We start from the raw sequence: 19,934 nt of genomic DNA on the forward strand, positions 1-19,934 counted from the left end.
CCCATCTGAGAAGGTTCACTTGACCAAGGCTTTGGTGAATGTTTTTGTGCTTTTGACAATGGTTGCACAAAGTACATTATATGCTTTTTGGCCCCATTTATTTTATGTGAAGGAAGTTTTCCTTTGGATACCAATTATTATAATATTCTTAACGTATTATACTTACTGGCTGACGGCCTTGCTCTGTGTCTACTACTGCACCAATATCACCAGATCTGGTCACCACAGCATTGTATGGCTGAAGAGGAATCTCTCGTCTTACCTTCTCCTCATTCTTCTTGTATTAGGACTTGGCTTATTTGCCATAAGTTGGCCTTTGTGTTGGATTTTTACCATAAAGTCTTCTGGGAACAGCACAGATCCATCCATGGTTATCCCGAAGACATTATTTCATGATCTCATATATACAACAATCTCTGCAATCCTGGGCTGCTTCTTACCCTTCACTATAGCTCTCGTCTCCACCACATTCACTGCATGGTCTCTGATAAATCACATGTGGAGAATGAAACAGAACAATTGGAGGGTTACTTGTTCTAAATTCCAAATCCAGATTAACGCTACAAGAACCATGGTCCTGTTTCTTCTGATTTCTGTCATTTATGGGTTAGCACAATTGGTGTTGTATACCATCTCGTCTAGTTTCTCTGACATTGTTGTAGGAATTACATTATATATTTTAATATCCTATCCAATATCGGAAGCCATCATCATCATCCAAAGTAGCAGCAAGCTGAGGAAGACCTTTCTTGGGAAATGTTTTGTTAGAAAAAGAAGGAACATTGAGACTGAGACCACCTAAAATCTAGAGGTAACACATCCATCATCAAGATTATGACGTTTTCTAAAACAGAATTCACATTGCACTTGATTATTTAGTCATAGTTTCCTTTTCGACCTGGTGACCAGTGAGGGAGAAAGAACAGTTTATTGTTCACTTTGCGATGTAAGACACTTTAAAATGGAGGAGGGCATGGAGGTCCTAACTTTGACCATGGGTCATGTTTTAGATCTAGCTGAAATTCATGGTGCCAGGAGCTGAACTCTTTCCCTCTGACTGCTTTTTGACTCTAGAACATCAGGACTGTTGCATTGATTAGGATTTCTCCCCATTATGTAATCGGGGGGCTAAAACTGAAATAATTTTGACATTTTGTGTTTGTAATCATGAAATTTCTGAATTATGTAACAGTATGTTAATTTAACAACCAGCATATATGTCCAATGCACCCAAGGATGTCCACTGACAAAGGTCAGAAGAGCATTGTCCTCCATTGGTGTGGTATATGTCAGTATACCATTTTTGTTCTGCAAAACAGAGCAGTAGACCACACTAGAGATTAGCGATTCAATTCATATGAATCAAATTAATGAAAAAATCAGTCTCCTTGAGCAGTGAGATTCCTCATGCAGAGATCTAACTCAGGCGTCACACTGGATGAATAATGGGGTGTCTACATACAGTTCTAGAAACATCAAGGGATGAATTAGAATTCCTTTATCAAATTTTCTATACATTTCACAGGTCAATTTTTGTAAGGAATTTATTTTTCTGCAACTCATGGACGACATTTGTTAAAACATCATTCACTTCCCTGCCACTTTAATTCATGCATTTTCTGCCCGCAAATCTGAACAGAAAATATGCAATATATCCACGATGTGTTGACATACCCATACACACGGTTACACAATACTTTATTATTTGGTTGCCAAACCTGTGGTTTGGGGGTTGGCATGATGACTTTTCCCATTGTTGGTCTCCTTCTCCTGCACTTGAGTCTAGACTCCGCTGCTCACTGAGTACACCACCACTGGCGTCAATCTCCACTAGTCATTGTCAAAGCCTCGTCACCAGCCGCGGTTCCTATCTTATGTGCCAGTATCATCAGTTCACCTTGAAAAATTTACAGAGATTTTCCTGTACCCTAGAGGTGACATCATGCACCACAGAATTTTAGCAAAATCTCTTATAGGCTGCAAACCATCTATGCTTTAGTAGAACACTACATCATTTCTTGTTACAAGCAGTAGGGATTTTCCTGCTGTCTCAGCTTCTCCTGTTTACTAGCATTATTTAGCTCTATTGCTATTCAACTGCCATTCCCCCGATCCAAAAGTTTGGGACAGGTGATCAACTTGTTCAGCTGGTTAGTCTGTGTTATGCTAGTGTCTCACCACTTCACCCCACCCCCCTGAGTCTATTGTAGTTCCAGCACTCTGCCATCCAGGTGCCGGTGTCCTAGGTCTCTATTCTTCATTGGGATAGGAATATTCTTCATTTTAGTTCTTTCTGCAGCTACTATATATTCTATGCTGTTTCTCTCATTCTCTGCATGAGCAATAGGTTTATTAGCTTGCTAAATCCTGCAAAGGTGCTATAATCTGTGCATATGCCCATGTACCAACTTCCTGATTTCCAGATTATGACCCTCTGCCATCTGACCTGACCCATGTCTGATCACTGTACTGACCCTGACCTGCCTGCCCTGACCATAGGACTTGTTTCCTGGATTTGCATGTACTCTGCCTGCCCTGACCTCAGTCTGTTACTGACTACTGCCTGATCCCTCATGGGTCAGCTATCAATCACACCAGGACTACTCCAAGAGGTAGCGGTAGTACAGCAAAGTCCAGATCCCTGTTAAAGGAAGAATAATAGTGTTGAGCTAATCGAAGCATCCGAAGTGGAATTCAATCTGAAGTTTAGGAAAAATTTGATTCACTACAAAGCCGAATTTCCTTCTGCTTCGTAGTAACAAATCAATTTTTCCTAAAATGGTGTCTGAAAATAAAAAAAAATTATACTCACCACATCCACTCGATCGCGGAGAGGCTGTCATCACCAATAACACCATTGTATGTGGCAGTATGATCATCATGCTCGCTGCAGGTCCTTTGGCGGGTTTCCTTCAAACAAGACAGGAGCGAATTAACCCCCTGAGCATCTGAATGTAAGTATCAGAAGCCACGATCAGCATTGAAGACGGCATCTCGCCGGTTATTTTACTGGGTTCCCCGTCATTGGGCCTGCTCCATACAATGAAAAGCGATTCGTGACAAAGTAATTTGTAACAAATCGAATTTCTTGATGAAGTTCGGCGAAGCTGAACACAGTAATAGTCCCCCCAATGTAAAAGCCCTAATCTAGAGAAATTAAAAACTACCTAACCCCATGATGAACTAGTGCAGCTCAGGTTACAGGTCTCTTTCAGCCCGAGACCTATAGTCACAGCTGCATGACACAGGTGGGGCATGATGACGTCTGAGATCCAACACCTTGTAAGCTGCAGGTCTGAAATGGACTATGGAAGTAAATAGAAGATCGGGAACAGGTGGCTGCATGCTCTGCCATAGTATTATACTGTATCCACAAACTGATAGGATGAAGGAGGCCTCGTTTACAAAATAACTCTGCAGACCCTGAAGTACAGGAGAGGTGAACTGTCATCCTGTTGTATCTGCTCTAATGTAAAAACTGCCAGATTTCAAGATTTGTAAGGAAAACAAAAATAAAAAATATTTGTATAATAAAAACCTGATTGACATAATGTATTTTATGATTATACTTTCCTTTAGAGAAATGTCCAGCACCGAGATATTATATTATTTCTGACCATTACTCATCACTGGCTTTACAAATGAGGAATTTGACAAAAATACTAAATCAACAGGCGAGTGCCCATATAACGTGTGAAGAAATATTTAGGGTTGAAGGATCTTCACAGTTACAGAGAGTTTATTTGGTTACAAGATTACTGTGCAAATGGTAACTAAAGCTGGATGGATATTTGCCTCTGTCCCAGTCTATAAACTGACCTGTTTGCTTTCATAAGACACACAACTCTTGGCGCTATGACTGCTGCAGATCTGGTCGGCGTGACTGCTTCAACTATTGAATTTGTGGTGGGAATAACCTTAACCATGTACATCCTGATTATTTATATAGGAAACCTAAAAAGTGGGTACCCACTGGGCCCATCTGACAAGGTCCACCTCACCAAGGCTCTGATCAGTGGTTCTCTGCTTCTGACAATGATTGCACAAATTATAATATATGCTTTTTGGCCCCATTTATTTTATGCAAATGAAGCTTTCCTTTGGAAGATAATCATTGTAATGTCCTTAACGTTTTATACTTACTGGCTGACGGCCTTGCTCTGTGTCTACTACTGCACCAATATCACCAGCTCTGGTCACCACAGCATTGTATGGCTGAAGAGGAATCTCTCGTCTTACCTTCTCCTCATTCTTCTTGTATTAGGACTTGGCTCATTTGCTATAAGCTGCCCACTGCATTGGATTTGTAACACAAAGTCTTCTGAGAACAGCACATATCCATACATGAATATCCAGGAGACACTCCTCCAATATGTCACATACAGAACAACCTCCGCCATCTTGGGCTGCTTCTTACCCTTCACTATAGCTCTCGTCTCCACCACATTCACCGCATGGTCTCTGATAAATCACATGAGGAGAATGAAACAGAATAATTGGGGGGTTAGTAAATTCAAAACCCAGATTAACGCTACGAGAACCATGGTCCTGTTCCTTCTCATTTCTGTCATCTACAGTGTAACACAGTTGGTGGTTTATATCATCCCGTATAGTGTCTCCTTTGCTGTAGTAACAATCTCATCACATGTTCTAATGTCCTACCCAATATCAGAAGCCATCATCATCATCCAAAGCAGCAGCAAGCTGAGGAAGACCCTTCTTGGGAAGATCTTTGATAGGAAAAGAAGGAACAGTGAGACTGAGACTTAAACTCTAGAGGTGACACATCCATCATGAAGATTGGGACATTTCATAGAACAAGTGGTGCAGAAGTTCATTCGCAACTACCCCGACATGTCAGAGCTGCTGCATAAAGTCTGTTCGCGCTTCCGGCGTTCACACCCTGCCGCTGCTCGCCTGTCTGCGCTACAGCGTAACTTCGGCCTTCCCGCTCACCGCCTCATATGCGACGTGCCCACCAGGTGGAACTCCACCTTGCACATGCTGGACAGACTGTGCGAGCAGCAGCAGGCCATAGTGGAGTTTCAGCTGCAGCACGCACGGGTCAGTCGCACTGCGGATCAGACCCACTTCACCACCAATGACTGGGCCTCCATGCGAGACCTGTGTGCCCTGTTGCGCTGTTTCGAGTACTCCACCAACATGGCCAGTGGCAATGACGCCGTTATCAGCGTTACAATACCACTTCTATGTCTCCTTGAGAAAACACTTAGGGCGATGATGGAAGAGGAGGTGGCCCAGGAGGAAGAGGAGGAAGAGGGGTCATTTTTAGCACTTTCAGGCCAGTCTCTTCAAAGTGACTCAGAGGGAGGTTTTTTGCAACACCAGAGGCCAGGTACAAATGTGGCCAGACAGGGCCCACTACTGGAGGACGAGGAGGACGAGGATGAGGAGGAGGTGGAGGAGGATGAGGATGAAGCATGTTCACAGCGTGGTGGCACCCAAAGCAGCTCGGGCCCATCACTGGTGCGTGGCTGGGGGGAAACACAGGACGATGACGATACGCCTCCCACAGAGGACAGCTTGTCCTTACCTCTGGGCAGCCTGGCACACATGAGCGACTACATGCTGCAGTGCCTGCGCAACGACAGCAGAATTGCCCACATTTTAACATGTGCGGACTACTGGGTTGCCACCCTGCTGGATCCCCGATACAAAGACAATGTGCCCACCTTACTTCCTACACTGGAGCGTGATAGGAAGATGCGCGAGTACAAGCGCACGTTGGTAGACGCGCTACTGAGAGCATTCCCAAATGTCACAGGGGAACAAGTGGAAGCCCAAGGCGAATGCAGAGGAGGAGCAAGAGGTCGCCAACGCAGCTGTGTCACGGCCAGCTCCTCTGAGGGCAGGGTTAGCATGGCAGAGATGTGGAAAAGTTTTGTCACCACGCCTGTCACGGAACCATGAACCAGACGTACAACAAGAGATAAGAGAAAATAAGAAGGCTTTATTGAAAATAAAGCTGTAAAGCAAAAGTCCAAACAGATGGTGAAACCGAGCAGAGTCTTTGCGAAGCCAGAGGTCAGGAACCAGAAGGGTAGTCAGACGAAGCCAGGATCAGGAACCAGCAGGGTAGTCAGACGAAGCCAGGATCAGGAACCAGCAGGGTAGTCAGACGAAGCCAGGATCAGGAACCAGAAGCAGCAGCAGTCTTAGAAGCATGTGAACACAAGAGGACCAAGCAAGGAACTGAAGCCACAGACCTCCTATATATATGAGCTAGGCATCCAGCTCCTCCCAGTGGGAAGGAGGAGCCGCAGGGTGGAAGGCTACAAGAAACCCAGAAACCAAGATGGCCGCCAGCACATGTCAAACGAAGGAGAACAGCAAGAAGGTAAGACCATGACAGTACCTCCCCCTCAAGGGCCCCTCCTCCGCGGAGCACAAAACGGTTTCTGAGGGAAGCGTGCGTGGAAGGCTCGGAGCAAGGCAGGAGCATGGACATCTGCGGAGGGAACCCAGGAACGCTCCTCTGGACCATAACCACGCCAATGGACCAAAAACTGCAACCGACCGCGGACCAGGCGTGAGTCCAGGATATTGCTCACCTCATATTCCTCACGATTGCCCACTTGGACCGGACGAGGCCGAGGAACCGAGGAAGTGAAACGATTACACACCAGTGGCTTCAACAGGGAGACATGAAACACGTTGGAGATCCGCATGCCAGGAGGAAGCGCAAGGGCATAGGCTACCGGGTTTACCCTGCGAAGCACTCGGAAGGGACCAACAAAGCGAGGCGCCAGCTTGGGAGTGGGCACTCGAAGGTTGAGGTTGCGGGTGGACAACCATACACGGTCTCCGACCTGGTAGGAAGGAGCAGGCGCTCGTCTGCGATCAGCCTGGAGTCTCTGGCGCTGCGCAGAGACCTCAAGGGACTTCTGGATCTGTACCCAAGAAGCACGTAGGACGGAAAGGTGATCCTCCACAGCTGGAATATCCTGGGGAGAGAATACCTCCGGTAACACGGCAGGTTGGAACCCATAATTGGCCATGAAGGGAGACGTCCCAGAGGAAGAGTTCACCGCCGTGTTCCTGGCAAACTCAGCCCAAGGCAGGAGGTCAACCCAATTGTCTTGGTGGTCGGAGACATAGCAACGAAGGAATTGCTCCAAGGCCTGATTGGATCGTTCTGCGGCCCCATTGGACTGAGGGTGGTAGGCCGAGGAGAAGGAGAGATGAATCCCCAACTGGGAGCAAAAGGCGCGCCAGAACCTGGACACAAACTGACTCCCCCGATCCGACACAATCTCCTTGGGCAAACCGTGCAACCGGAAGACCTCCCTGGCAAAAATCGTGGCCAACTCTTGTGCAGAGGGTAACTTCTTGAGAGGAACACAGTGGCACATTTTGGAAAACCGATCCACAATCATGAGAATGACCGTATGGCCTCGGGATGCAGGGAGGTCCACAATGAAATCCATCCCCAGGTGTGACCATGGGCGCTCCCCGGTGGCTATGGGTTGCAGAAGGCCCAACGGAAGGTGCCGAGGGGACTTACTCTGGGCACAAACGGAGCATGCCGCTACATATGCGGCGATGTCGGAACGTAGGGAAGGCCACCAGAACAGACGTGAAACAGCCCAGGACAGCTGATTCTTTCCAGGATGCCCCGCGGTCTTGGAGTTATGGTAGGTTCGCAACAACCGAGTGCGCAACTCCTCAGGCACAAAACATCTGCCGTTGGGTCTCCCAGAGGGAGCACCAGATTGAGCCGCCAAAATCTGCTCACCCAGGGGAGAGGCAGGCTGGTGCGAATGGCGGCCAGGATCTGATTCGGAGGTATGACCGAAGTCGGAATCGACTCCTCCCTGGACAGCTCTGAGTACTGCCGTGATAAGGCATCCGCCCTGATGTTCTTGGAACCGGGTAGGTAGGAGACCACGTAATTAAAACGTGACAAGAACAGAGCCCATCTGGCCTGACGTGGTGTCAATCTCTTGGCCTCAGAAAGGTAGGTCAGATTCTTGTGGTCCGTCAGGATGAGAACCGGAACCACCGAACCCTCGAGCAAGTGCCTCCATTCTTTAAGGGCCTGCACGATGGCCAATAACTCCCTGTCACCAATCTGATAGTTGCACTCCGCGGAAGACAGTTTCCGGGAGTAAAACCCACAAGGAAGCAGAGGACCCTCTGGTGTTCTATGCTGAGACAGAAGGGCGCCTACTCCCGTCTCAGACGCGTCCACCTCGAGGACAAAGGGCAACCCAGGGTTGGGATGCGACAGAATCGGAGCCGACACAAAGGCGGACTTTAGGGCCTCAAAAGCTCGGATGGCCTCGAGCGGCCAGACCTGGGAATTACTGCCCTTCCTGGTCAGATCCGTGAGAGGCTTGGCCAGCATGGAAAAGTCCCTGATGAACTTCCGATAATAATTGGCGAAGCCCAAAAAGCGCTGCAGGGAACGAAGACCACTGGGCTGGGGCCACTGTAAGACAGCCGAAACCTTCTCAGGATCCATGGAGAACCCCTCAGCGGAAATGATGTAACCTAAGAAGGTTACCTGGGATCGGTGAAATTCGCATTTCTCAAGCTTACCGAACAGCTTGTTCTCTCGTAACCGTTGCAACACTCGTCTGACATCCAGAATGTGGGCCTCCATGGATTCAGAATATACCAAGATGTCATCCAAATAGACCACCACACACTGCTGCAACAGGTCACGGAAAACATCGTTGATGAATTCCTGAAAGACTGCGGGCGCATTGCACAACCCAAAGGGCATAACCAAGGATTCATAATGACCGGTCCTGGTGTTAAACGCGGTCTTCCACTCATCGCCCGCCTTGATCCTTACCAGGGTATATGCCGCCCTCAGGTCGAGTTTGGTAAAGACCGTGGCCCCTTTAAGGCGATCGAACAGCTCGGAAATCAAGGGTATCAGGTAAGCGTTCTTGATCGTGATGCGATTGAGACCCCTGTAATCGATGCAAGGCCTCAACTCACCGCCCTTCTTTTTCACAAAGAAAAATCCAGCCCCTGCCGGGGACGAAGATTTGCGAATGTGTCCGCGTGAAAGCGCCTCCCTCACGTACTCCTCCATGGCCTCATTCTCCGCTACCGACAGTGGATAGACTTTGCCACGAGGAGGAACGGCACCAGATTGTAACTCTATGGCACAATCGTATGGGCGGTGCGGAGGTAGGGCAACCGCGCGCACCTTATCGAATACATCCCGGTACTCCTCGTATTCAGGAGGCAACAGAGAGTCCGAGGAAGTACACAGCAACTTGACAGGCCCATGGATGCAACTAGCCCCACACTGCGGTGACCACGAGAGGATCTCGACCGATCTCCAATCGAAAGTCGGATTATGCTTCTGAAGCCAGGGGTACCCCAAGACCACCGAGTAGTGTGGAGACGAAATAACCTGGAGGCAGACCGACTCTCTGTGAACGGCACCAATGGCTATCCCCACTGGAAGGGTCTCATGAGTCACGTGTGGCGGCAGAAGGGGTCTGCCGTCTATCGCCTCAAGAGCCAGTGGGGAACCTCGAGCCTGCAGAGGAATGGAATTGGCGGCAGCGAACACACTATCAATGAACAAACCACCAGCACCAGAGTCCACCAACGCCTGGGTCGTCACCGAGCCCCCGACCCAGGAGAGGACAACAGTGATCAGTGGTTTGTCAACACGGGAAACCGGGGACGAGGAGACTCCACCCAAGATCTGCCCCCGACAGGATCTCAGGTACGAGCGTTTTCCCGGACGGTTCGGACATGCCAACCGAAAATGCCCACCGAGACCACAGTACATGCATCGGCCCTCTCCCCCTCGGACAGGCGAGCAAACCCCAGCTGCATGGGTTCACCCCCAGACAAGTCATCCCCAGGAGGCGTGGGAGGAGAGGGAGGCACGGGTGGGACAGCAAACGTAGGCACCAATCTGTTAGAAGACCTCCGCAGGTTCTCCTTAAAGGAAGGTCTCTCCCTGAGTCTGGTGTCAATCAAAATCAGGAAAGAAATAAGAGACTCGAGCTCAACTGGTAGGTCCTTAGCTGCAACCTCATCCTTCAAGGCATCCGAGAGACCATGAGAGAAAGCAGCGACCAGAGCCTCATTATTCCAGCCCACCTCTGCTGCCAGGGTACGAAACTCAATGGCGTATTCAGCTACGGATCGTGAACCCTGTCTGATGGACATAAGGAGCTTCGCAGCAGAGGCAGCACGAGCCGGCACATCGAATACCTTCCGAAGAGAAGCAACAAAACCGGAAAACTCGGCAACCACCGGATTGTTGTTCTCCCATAAAGGGCTGGCCCAGGCCAAGGCCTTGTCCGAGAGCAGCGAGATCAAGAAGCCCACCTTTGATCTCTCAGTAGGAAAGGCATGTGGCAGCAACTCGAAATAAATGCCCACCTGGTTAAGGAAACCTCGGCACTGAGTTGGCTCTCCCCCAAAGCGCTGTGGAAGAGGGGCAGAACCGGTCATACCCCGAAACACCGCAGGCGCAACAACAGGTGTCGGGGTAGACTCTGGCGCAACAACCGGAGCGGCAGTAGGAGCGAGCCCAGGAGCGACAACCGACCCATCGGCAACGGGAGCGAAATGAGCCGTGCGTTCAAGCAGGGTTTGCAACGCCACAGCGAACCGACCCAACAGGTGATCCTGCTGATCAAGTCTGGCAACCAGCGTGGGTAGCGAGGATGGCCCTGTACCGTCAGAATTCATGGCTTGGTCCTAATGTCACGGAACCATGAACCAGACGTACAACAAGAGATAAGAGAAAATAAGAAGGCTTTATTGAAAATAAAGCTGTAAAGCAAAAGTCCAAACAGATGGTGAAACCGAGCAGAGTCTTTGCGAAGCCAGAGGTCAGGAACCAGAAGGGTAGTCAGACGAAGCCAGGATCAGGAACCAGCAGGGTAGTCAGACGAAGCCAGGATCAGGAACCAGCAGGGTAGTCAGACGAAGCCAGGATCAGGAACCAGAAGCAGCAGCAGTCTTAGAAGCATGTGAACACAAGAGGACCAAGCAAGGAACTGAAGCCACAGACCTCCTATATATATGAGCTAGGCATCCAGCTCCTCCCAGTGGGAAGGAGGAGTCGCAGGGTGGAAGGCTACAAGAAACCCAGAAACCAAGATGGCCGCCAGCACATGTCAAACGAAGGAGAACAGCAAGAAGGTAAGACCATGACAACGCCACAGCTAACTGCACCACCACCTGATACGGAACGTGTTAGCAGGAGGCAACATTTCACTAACATGGTGGAACAGTACCTGTGCACACCCCTCCACGTACTGACTGATGGTTCGGCCCCATTCAACTTCTGGGTCTCCAAATTGTCCACGTGGCCAGAGCTAGCCTTTTATGCCTTGGAGGTGCTGGCCTGCCCGGCGGCCAGCGTTTTGTCTGAACGTGTATTCAGCACGGCAGGGGGCGTCATTACAGACAAACGCAGCCGCCTGTCTACAGCCAATGTGGACAAGCTGACGTTCATAAAAATGAACCAGGCATGGATCCCACAGGACCTGTCCATCCCTTGTGCAGATTAGACATTAACTACCTCCCCTTAACAATATATTATTCTACTCCAGGGCACTTCCTCATTCAATCCTATTTTTATTTTCATTTTACCATTATATTGCGGGGCAACCCAAAGTTGAATGAACCTCTCCTCTGTCTGGGTGCCGGGGCCTAAATGTGTGACAGTGGCCTGTTCCAGTGGTGGGTGACGTGAAGTCTGATTATCTGCTATGACATGAAGACTGATTCTGCGCTGACATAAGGCCAGATTCTCTGTTACGGGACCTCTCTCCTCTACCTGGGTGCCTGGGCCTAAATGTGTGACAGTGGCCTGTTCCAGTGGTGGGTGACGTGAAGCCTGATTCTCTGCTATGACATGAAGACAGATTCTGCGCTGACATAAGGCCAGATTCTCTGTTACGGGACCGCTCTCCTCTGTCTGGGTGCCTGGGCCTAAATGTGTGACAGTGGCCTGTTCCAGTGGTGGGTGACGTGAAGCCTGATTCTCTGCTATGACATGAAGACAGATTCTGCGCTGACATAAGGCCAGATTCTCTGTTACGGGACCTCTCTCCTCTGCCTGGGTGCCGGAGCCTAAATGTGTGACAGTGGCCTCTTCCAGTGGTGGGTGACGTGAAGCCTGATTCTCTGCTATGACATGAAGACAGAGTCTGTGCTGACATAAGGCCAGATTCTCTGTTACGGGACCTCTCTCCTCTGTCTGGGTGCCGGGGCCTAAATGTGTGACAGTGGCCTGTTCCAGTGGTGGGTGACGTGAAGCCTGATTCTCTGCTATGACATGAAGACTGATTCTGCGCTGACATGAAGCCAGATTCTCTGCTATGGCATGAAGAGACTGATTCTCTGCTGACGTGAAGCCAGATTCTCTGCTATAAGACCTCTGTCCAATTGATATTGGTTAATTTTTATTTTTTTTATTTTATTTTAATTCATTTCCCTATCCACATTTGTTTGCAGGGGATTTACCTACATGTTGCTGCCTTTTGCAGCCCTCTAGCTCTTTCCTGGGCTGTTTTACAGCCTTTTTAGTGCCCAAAAGTTCGGGTCCCCATTGACTTCAATGGGTTTCGGGTTCGGGACGAAGTTCGGGTCGGGTTCGGATCCCGAACCCGAACATTTCCGGGAAGTTCGGCCGAACTTCTCGAACCCGAACATCCAGGTGTTCGCTCAACTCTAATCATAAGGCCATGGTGGAAGTTGAAATTCTAATTCTGCTCCAGGAACGCAGTTGGTGCATCATTACTCAATGTAATAGTACAAAGTATTGTGCCTTTTAATTAAACCGAAAAAAAACAGATTTTGGACTTGAAATACAACTTGCTAATAATGGTAAAGGAAATATCCATAGTGACGGGGTCCAGGTTTAAAAAATTAATAGAAAAAATGATAGCATTTATGTACAGAAACATAGGAATACAGAGAACAATACCTAAATGGGAACACTATTCAGGCACCTATGACTGCTAAGGCCTTGGACGAGCATTATCATCTTTAGAACATATACAAAGGATAGGTACACATTATCATATTGGCGATGGAGAAACACCTGCCAAAATATATGACAATCAGAAGTATGATGAGAAAATACGTGCAGTGCACAAGTGTCATCTCCCTTCACATTTCCAGTACTGATAGCACTCTATCCCATCAGATATCTGTGACTAGATTTAACATAAAGTGGCACACAGGAGGAAGAGAGACGGCAGAGGGCAGGGCATGTGCGATGTGCTCGTGTTGACTCTTCATACTGCTGAAGAGCGTGGTTGTTCGTTGTTGACTTTGCCTTTTTGTAAAAAAAAATAGGACCTACACAGAGGAGATAGATCATCAATAGTCAAACACCATAATAAACATACTTACGTCCTCAAATCCATGACCGGTTTTAGGAATTCTAATTGGGCCGTGTATATATACGGCCTTTTGCGTGATCCAGCATCGCCACTGCGTCCTCGATCATTCAGCTCCCGGCGAAACTGATCCCGGCAGCTCTTCTACCGGGTCTTGGTCTGCTTGACTATTTAGAAATAAACTAATTACAATCTTAGAAACTTTTTGCAAAAAAATTACCAAAACATAAAAAAAGAGCAAAGCAGACATTTCTCAAAAAACAAGCAGGCCCCTGAAGATAAATATCCAAAAATGGACGTAAATACACCACATGCTACAGTAGTGCTGGTGTGGGTATACTAATGAAATACGTTCATGAAGCCAGTGAATAATCGTGCTAGCCATTGGTATGTAATTTTTTCACAATATACGTTAAGTACCAGCTATTGTATGCTCAATTAAAACTAGAACAAGTGCCACCAACTAGCAGGTGCACATGCATAGTATCCATTACTACAGTTTTCAGTATCATAGCTAGGGCCAGGCTTTTAAAATACACCCAATGGTAGGAGTATGGTATATATTTTACGATTGTTTTGTAAAATCCATATATAGGCCTATATAAAATAAGGCAGGCAATAAAAATATACAGTTTCTGAACACGGAGCTGAGCGTTCCGCGGTATCACGGCCTAGCATCCTGTTGAGAACAGGAGTTCACGCCATCATTGGTTGCTATGACGCCGTGCGCTTAGTGCCACCACTGCAGTACCGTAATACACTCGTATGATCTATACCAGTGTCTGACTGAACTTCAGCGTTGACACAAAGCACACCGCATCATAGCAACCAAGGAGGATGCCAGGCTGGGATACCGCAGAACGCTCACCTCCGTGTTCCACGCTCGTATGCAGTTATTAAGACATCAAGGAATTAATAGCAAGTTCAATAGTGACAAGACAGGGCCCGGACAGTGCAATGACATTTCTGGCACTTACCTAAATCAGCCCGGCCTCTGGCATCGGCTTTTTGCCATTCTAAACGCCTCATGGAACGGGCCACTTTCTCCCATGACACCTCCTTGCGGACTCGGTCTTGGTAGACATTGAGCCTGCTGTCCCATAACTCTGGCCTCTCCTGAACCAGAGTTATCAATTTTTCTACATTCCATCTAGGCATGTTAAAATCAATTTTTTATAATCTCCTCAAAACACCACAGAAACACACTATCACCACAGGTCACTAGGAAACTGCTATCCGATAACCTATGACCTGAAGCTTCCTTCCTGTATTGTAATTAATATATATTTTTTTATTATTTGGCTCAAATATGGCAGACAGTTTTGCCATGGTAAAGATTAATAAAACGGACGCGGACGACAAACGGTTGTGCATCCATGATTTTCGGGGACCCATTGAACCGTTGTCCGTGAAAAAAATAGGACAGGTCCTATTTTTTTCACGGACTGGAACCACGGACGCGGATGGCAAACGGTGCATTAGCCGATTTTTGAACGGACCCATTGAAAGTCAATGGGTCCGCTGAAAATCACGAAAACAACGGACATGGAACACAACAACGTCAGAAAAGGAAGAAACAACAGACCGAGCGCGAAACGATCAAAGGAGAAGTGAAAGGGATTGTTAATCTGGGAAAAGGTTTAATATTTGCACCTACAAAACATATAAATAAGTTTCGGACTTATTTTGACATTCACAATATGTACACAAATATCTGATCTCTAACCCCAGAGTAGAAGCCACATCATTAGAAGGAGATACGATTATTCATACTGGTTTAAGAGATAAATCTAATTGCCGCCCTATAAATAAAAATAATTAAAGGGGTTATCCAAAACCTATAATGCTCCCCAAAATGCCCAGCACCTCCTACAGGTTATAACGTACTTACCCCGCTCCCTGGCACCTACGTTGCTCCTGATGGCCGCCGCTGCATCTCCCCATCGTGCGGATCAAAACATCCGCCGACAAGGGGAGCAGCCAACGGCAAGACACAATGGGGACGAGCCTTCCTGGCATCTGCTCCCCTCATCGCCGGATGTTTTAATCCACTAGAGATGAGTGAAGTTTTAGAAAATTTGATTCGGCTGCTTCGCTAAATTTCACAAAGGAATTCGCTTCGTGACGTTTGATCAAAAATGTTGTAAGACCAAGAAAATGTCAAAAGAGAAGACATTCTGCCTCCTAGTATTTATCAGAGCCATGAACGTGAGAATCTGATCAGATAGACTTAGACCAAAGCCTTGTCTCCAGTCCTGATGAGGGAAGTTATAGAAAATTTGATTCGGCTGCTTCGCTGAATTTCACAAAGAAATTAGTTTTGTGGATAATTACTTCCTCACAAAATGCATTTCTTTATAAGTAGCGGGCATAATGATGGGGAACGGCGATGGCGGTGCCCCCGTCATTGAACCCCTCAGATGCCGTGTTCATTGCTGATTGATGTTGAGGACTTTCAGGGGTTAATCTGGTAACAAAAATAACTAAAAATTATGTGATCGTGTGGAGGCCGCCACGGCCATCTTGATTGAAGACATCAAGCGAAACCTCCGGCTGGTGTGGTGATGTCATATGTCACCACGTGTAAGATTTTGCACGGTATCTTCAATCAAGATGGCCGTTGAAATAATACTAAATATGACAGTTAATCACGCTCACCACAAATGAATCTAAATATCAAGAGAACATTTGGGATAATTTCATGGAACCATTAGCGGCGTATCCACATACCCGGTGACCAGTGTCGGACTGGGGTGCCTAGGGCCCACCAGTGGAATTGATTTTGGGGGCCCACCCTAGAGCTGGAGATATAACTTGTTCATTTTTCAGTCTCGCACACAGGAATGTATGCATTTTAGCACACAATACAGTAACAGTATGCTAAACAGAACAGTATTGTGCACTGCACTATAGCAAATAGTTTCTCTTTAAAGGGAGTCTGTCATCAGTTTCACCTTTTTAACCCTTCCCATAGCTTTCGAGCAGCACTACAGTTGAGAAAACGTTACCTTTATTATAAGCAATCGTGGACTTATAAAACTGGCAAAAATCATCTTAGTAGGATATGCAAATGAAGGCTCGCAAGTGCCCAGGGACGGCGTCAACCTCCTAGGTGCCCAGGCAGCTCTGCCTTATCGGCGCTTCCCCCCGCCCAGTGTCACAACCAGACAGTTGAGAAGTTCTGACAGGAGCCGTCCAGATCCCCCTCCTTGAGTTTCTCTGTTTTGGTTTCTGTTCCTCACCTCGTTAGTCTATCTCAGCTGTCATGCAGTCAGACTGATTACCTCCCTTTAAATTCCTCCCCATAAGGCAGTAGTGTGCGGCTGATACAACTTCCTGGAGTGTGTGTGCACATGCATGCTGTTCCTAGCTCCCAGTTCTGCAAAGATAAGTTCTGTTTATGTATTTATGATTTTCTGTTTTCTGGATCCAGGTGACCCTGACTCCCTCCGTGTCTGTGTAGGGAGCCGGTGGTCGTGTCCCCTCACTATTGTAGGGCCTTCAGGTCTAAGATAGCCGAGGTACGTGGATATGCGCCCATCCACCTTTGGGGTGGTCGCATAGGCTGAGCAATAAGGGAGAGCGGCAGGTCGATTGCAGGGGTCTCCCTTTTGTTCCTTAGTTGTGGGTCCAGTAAGTCATTGTTTGTATTGTATCATCTTGTTTCCTGTACACCATCCGTGACATTATCAGCCGCCGAACCGTCTTAAGCATGGATCCGGTTACACTTTTGGCTGAACGCTTTCAGGGTCTTGCTTTGGAGGTAGCTGACCTCCGTAAGACTTTTTCTCAGTTTCAAGTGACCGGTTCAGCTTGCGTTCATGGAGTTTGTGCTGAGCCTAAGATTTCGCTCCCGGATACGTTTTCCGGGGGTAGTGAGAATTTTGTACGTTTTAGAGAGGCCTGCAAACTCCATTTTCGCCTTCTTCCCCATTCTTCTGGTGATGAAGAACGAAGAGTGGGTATCATTATATCGCTGCTCAGGGGTAACGCTCAGTCCTGGGCCTTTTCGCTGCCGGAGGGGGCACGGCTCCTCCGTTCAGTGGATGAATTCTTTTTAGCCCTGGGTCAGATATATGATGATCCGGATCGTATTGCTCTGGCTGAGTCTAAACTACGTCTGTTATGCCAGGGTAAACAATCCGCAGAGATTTACTGCTCAGAATTTCGGAGATGGGCAGCAGATACGGGTTGGAATGATGCTGCACTCCGAAGTCAATTTTGCTATGGTCTTTCAGAGGGATTGAGAGATGCATTTGCTTTTCATGAAAGACCTACCTCCTTGAATTCTGCTATGTCTCAGGCTGTTCGTATTGACAGGCGTCTTAGAGAGAGAGGAGAGATCTCTCCTTCCTGTCCTACTCAGTCCCGGGACAGTGCAGCGGTGTCATTCTGTGCACAGGGGTCTCAGTCGTTGTCTGCCCCTTCTGAGCAGGAGCCCATGCAGCTGGGGTTGATTGCCTCTGACAATAGAAGATTCAGCCCGCAGGGGAGGGTTTGCTTTTGTTGTGGAGGTATAAATCATCTGGCAAATGTTTGTCCCTCTAGGAGATTCAGGCAGTTTTCTGGGAGTAATAAAGAGACAAAAAGGAAGAAATCTTTTAAGAATGTTCCGTCTGTTACTATTGGCAGGGTTGAGGCGGAAATTGAAGGTTTTCCTTTTGCTTGTAGTTCCCGTTTTGTCCTGCCTGCTAGGGTGGCGCTAGAGAGCAAGAGCATTTTTTGTGAGATTTTTGTGGATAGTGGAGCAGCTGTCAACCTCATTGATAATCAATTTGCAATAACTCATGGTTTCCAGGTATGCACTCTGGGAAGAGATATTCCTGTTTTTGCTATTGATTCAGCTCCACTTTCTCAGAGATCATTAAAGGGCATAGTTCACAATATCCGTTTAATTGTGAATGATGCTCATGTTGAGGATGTGTCATGTTTCGTCCTTAGCGGTTTGCCTACTCCTCTAGTGTTGGGGCTACCCTGGCTCACTAAACATAACCCCACCATTGATTGGCAAGCGAGGCAAATAAATGGTTGGAGTAACTTTTGCAGAGAGAATTGCCTCATAACATCTATTTCTGAGGTTTCTATTAAAACTGTACCACCTTTCCTCTCTGAATTTTTGGATGTCTTCTCTGAGAGTGGAGTTCAGGATTTGCCTCCGCACAGGGAGTATGATTGCCCTATTAATCTCATCCCAGGTGCCAAGCTGCCTAAATCTCGTTTATACAATCTTTCCCAACCTGAGAGGGTCGCTATGCGTGCTTATATCTCTGAGAGTCTGAGAAAAGGACACATACGTCCCTCGAAGTCACCTGTTGCCGCTGGTTTTTTCTTTGTTAAGAAAAAAGATGGTTCTTTAAGACCTTGTCTGGATTTCAGGGAGCTGAACAGTATTACTATTCGTGACCCTTATCCGCTTCCTCTGATCCCGGACTTGTTTAACCAGGTTGTTGGGGCGAAAGTCTTTTCCAAATTAGACCTAAGAGGGGCATACAACCTGGTTAGGGTCAGAGAAGGAGATGAATGGAAGACGGCTTTCAATACCCCTGAGGGCCATTTTGAGAATTTAGTTATGCCTTTTGGTTTGATGAATGCCCCAGCCGTTTTTCAGCATTTCGTCAACAGCATTTTTTATCATTTGATGGGAAAATTTGTATTAGTGTATTTGGATGACATTTTGATTTTTTCTCCTGATTTCAAGACTCATAAGGAACACTTATGTCAGGTCTTACTCATCCTGCGGGAGAATAAATTATTCGCGAAACTGGAAAAATGTGTGTTTGCGGTGCCAGAGATCCAATTTCTGGGGTTTCTTGTCTCCGCTTCTGGTTTTCGCATGGACCCCGAGAAGGTTCGCGCTGTGCTTGAGTGGGAGCTTCCTGAGAATCAGAAGGCGCTGATGCGTTTTTTGGGCTTTGCTAATTATTACAGGAAATTTATTTTGAATTATTCCTCTGTTGTTAAACCACTCACTGATATGACCAGAAAGGGGGTAGATTTTTCTTCCTGGTCGGTAGAGGCGCGTAAGGCCTTTTCTAATATCAAGGAGAGTTTTGCTTCCGCTCCCATCCTAGTACAACCTGATGTTTCGTTACCCTTCATAGTTGAGGTTGATGCTTCTGAGGTTGGGGTGGGTGCGGTCTTGTCTCAGGGTTCCTCTCCTGCCAAATGGCAACCGTGTGCCTTTTTCTCAAAGAAGCTCTCCTCCGCAGAGAGAAATTATGATGTGGGAGATAGGGAATTGTTGGCCATCAAGTTGGCTTTTGAGGAATGGCGCCATTGGCTAGAGGGAGCCAGACACCCTATTACCGTGTTTACTGACCATAAAAATCTGGCCTACTTGGAGTCAGCCAAGCGTCTGAACCCGAGACAGGCCAGATGGTCTCTGTTCTTTTCAAGGTTTAATTTTGTTGTTACGTTCCGCCCTGGGGTTAAGAATGTGAAGGCAGATGCCCTATCACGTTGTTTCCCGGGAGGTGGGAATTTTGAAGACCCGGGTCCCATTTTGGCCGAAGGTGTGGTGGTCTCTGCTCTTTTTCCTGAATTGGAGGCAGAGGTGCAGGCAGCCCAGTCAGA

The sequence above is a fragment of the Bufo bufo genome, chromosome 7 (genome assembly GCF_905171765.1).
Source record: "Bufo bufo chromosome 7, aBufBuf1.1, whole genome shotgun sequence".
NCBI classification, from domain to species: Eukaryota; Metazoa; Chordata; class Amphibia; order Anura; family Bufonidae; genus Bufo; species Bufo bufo.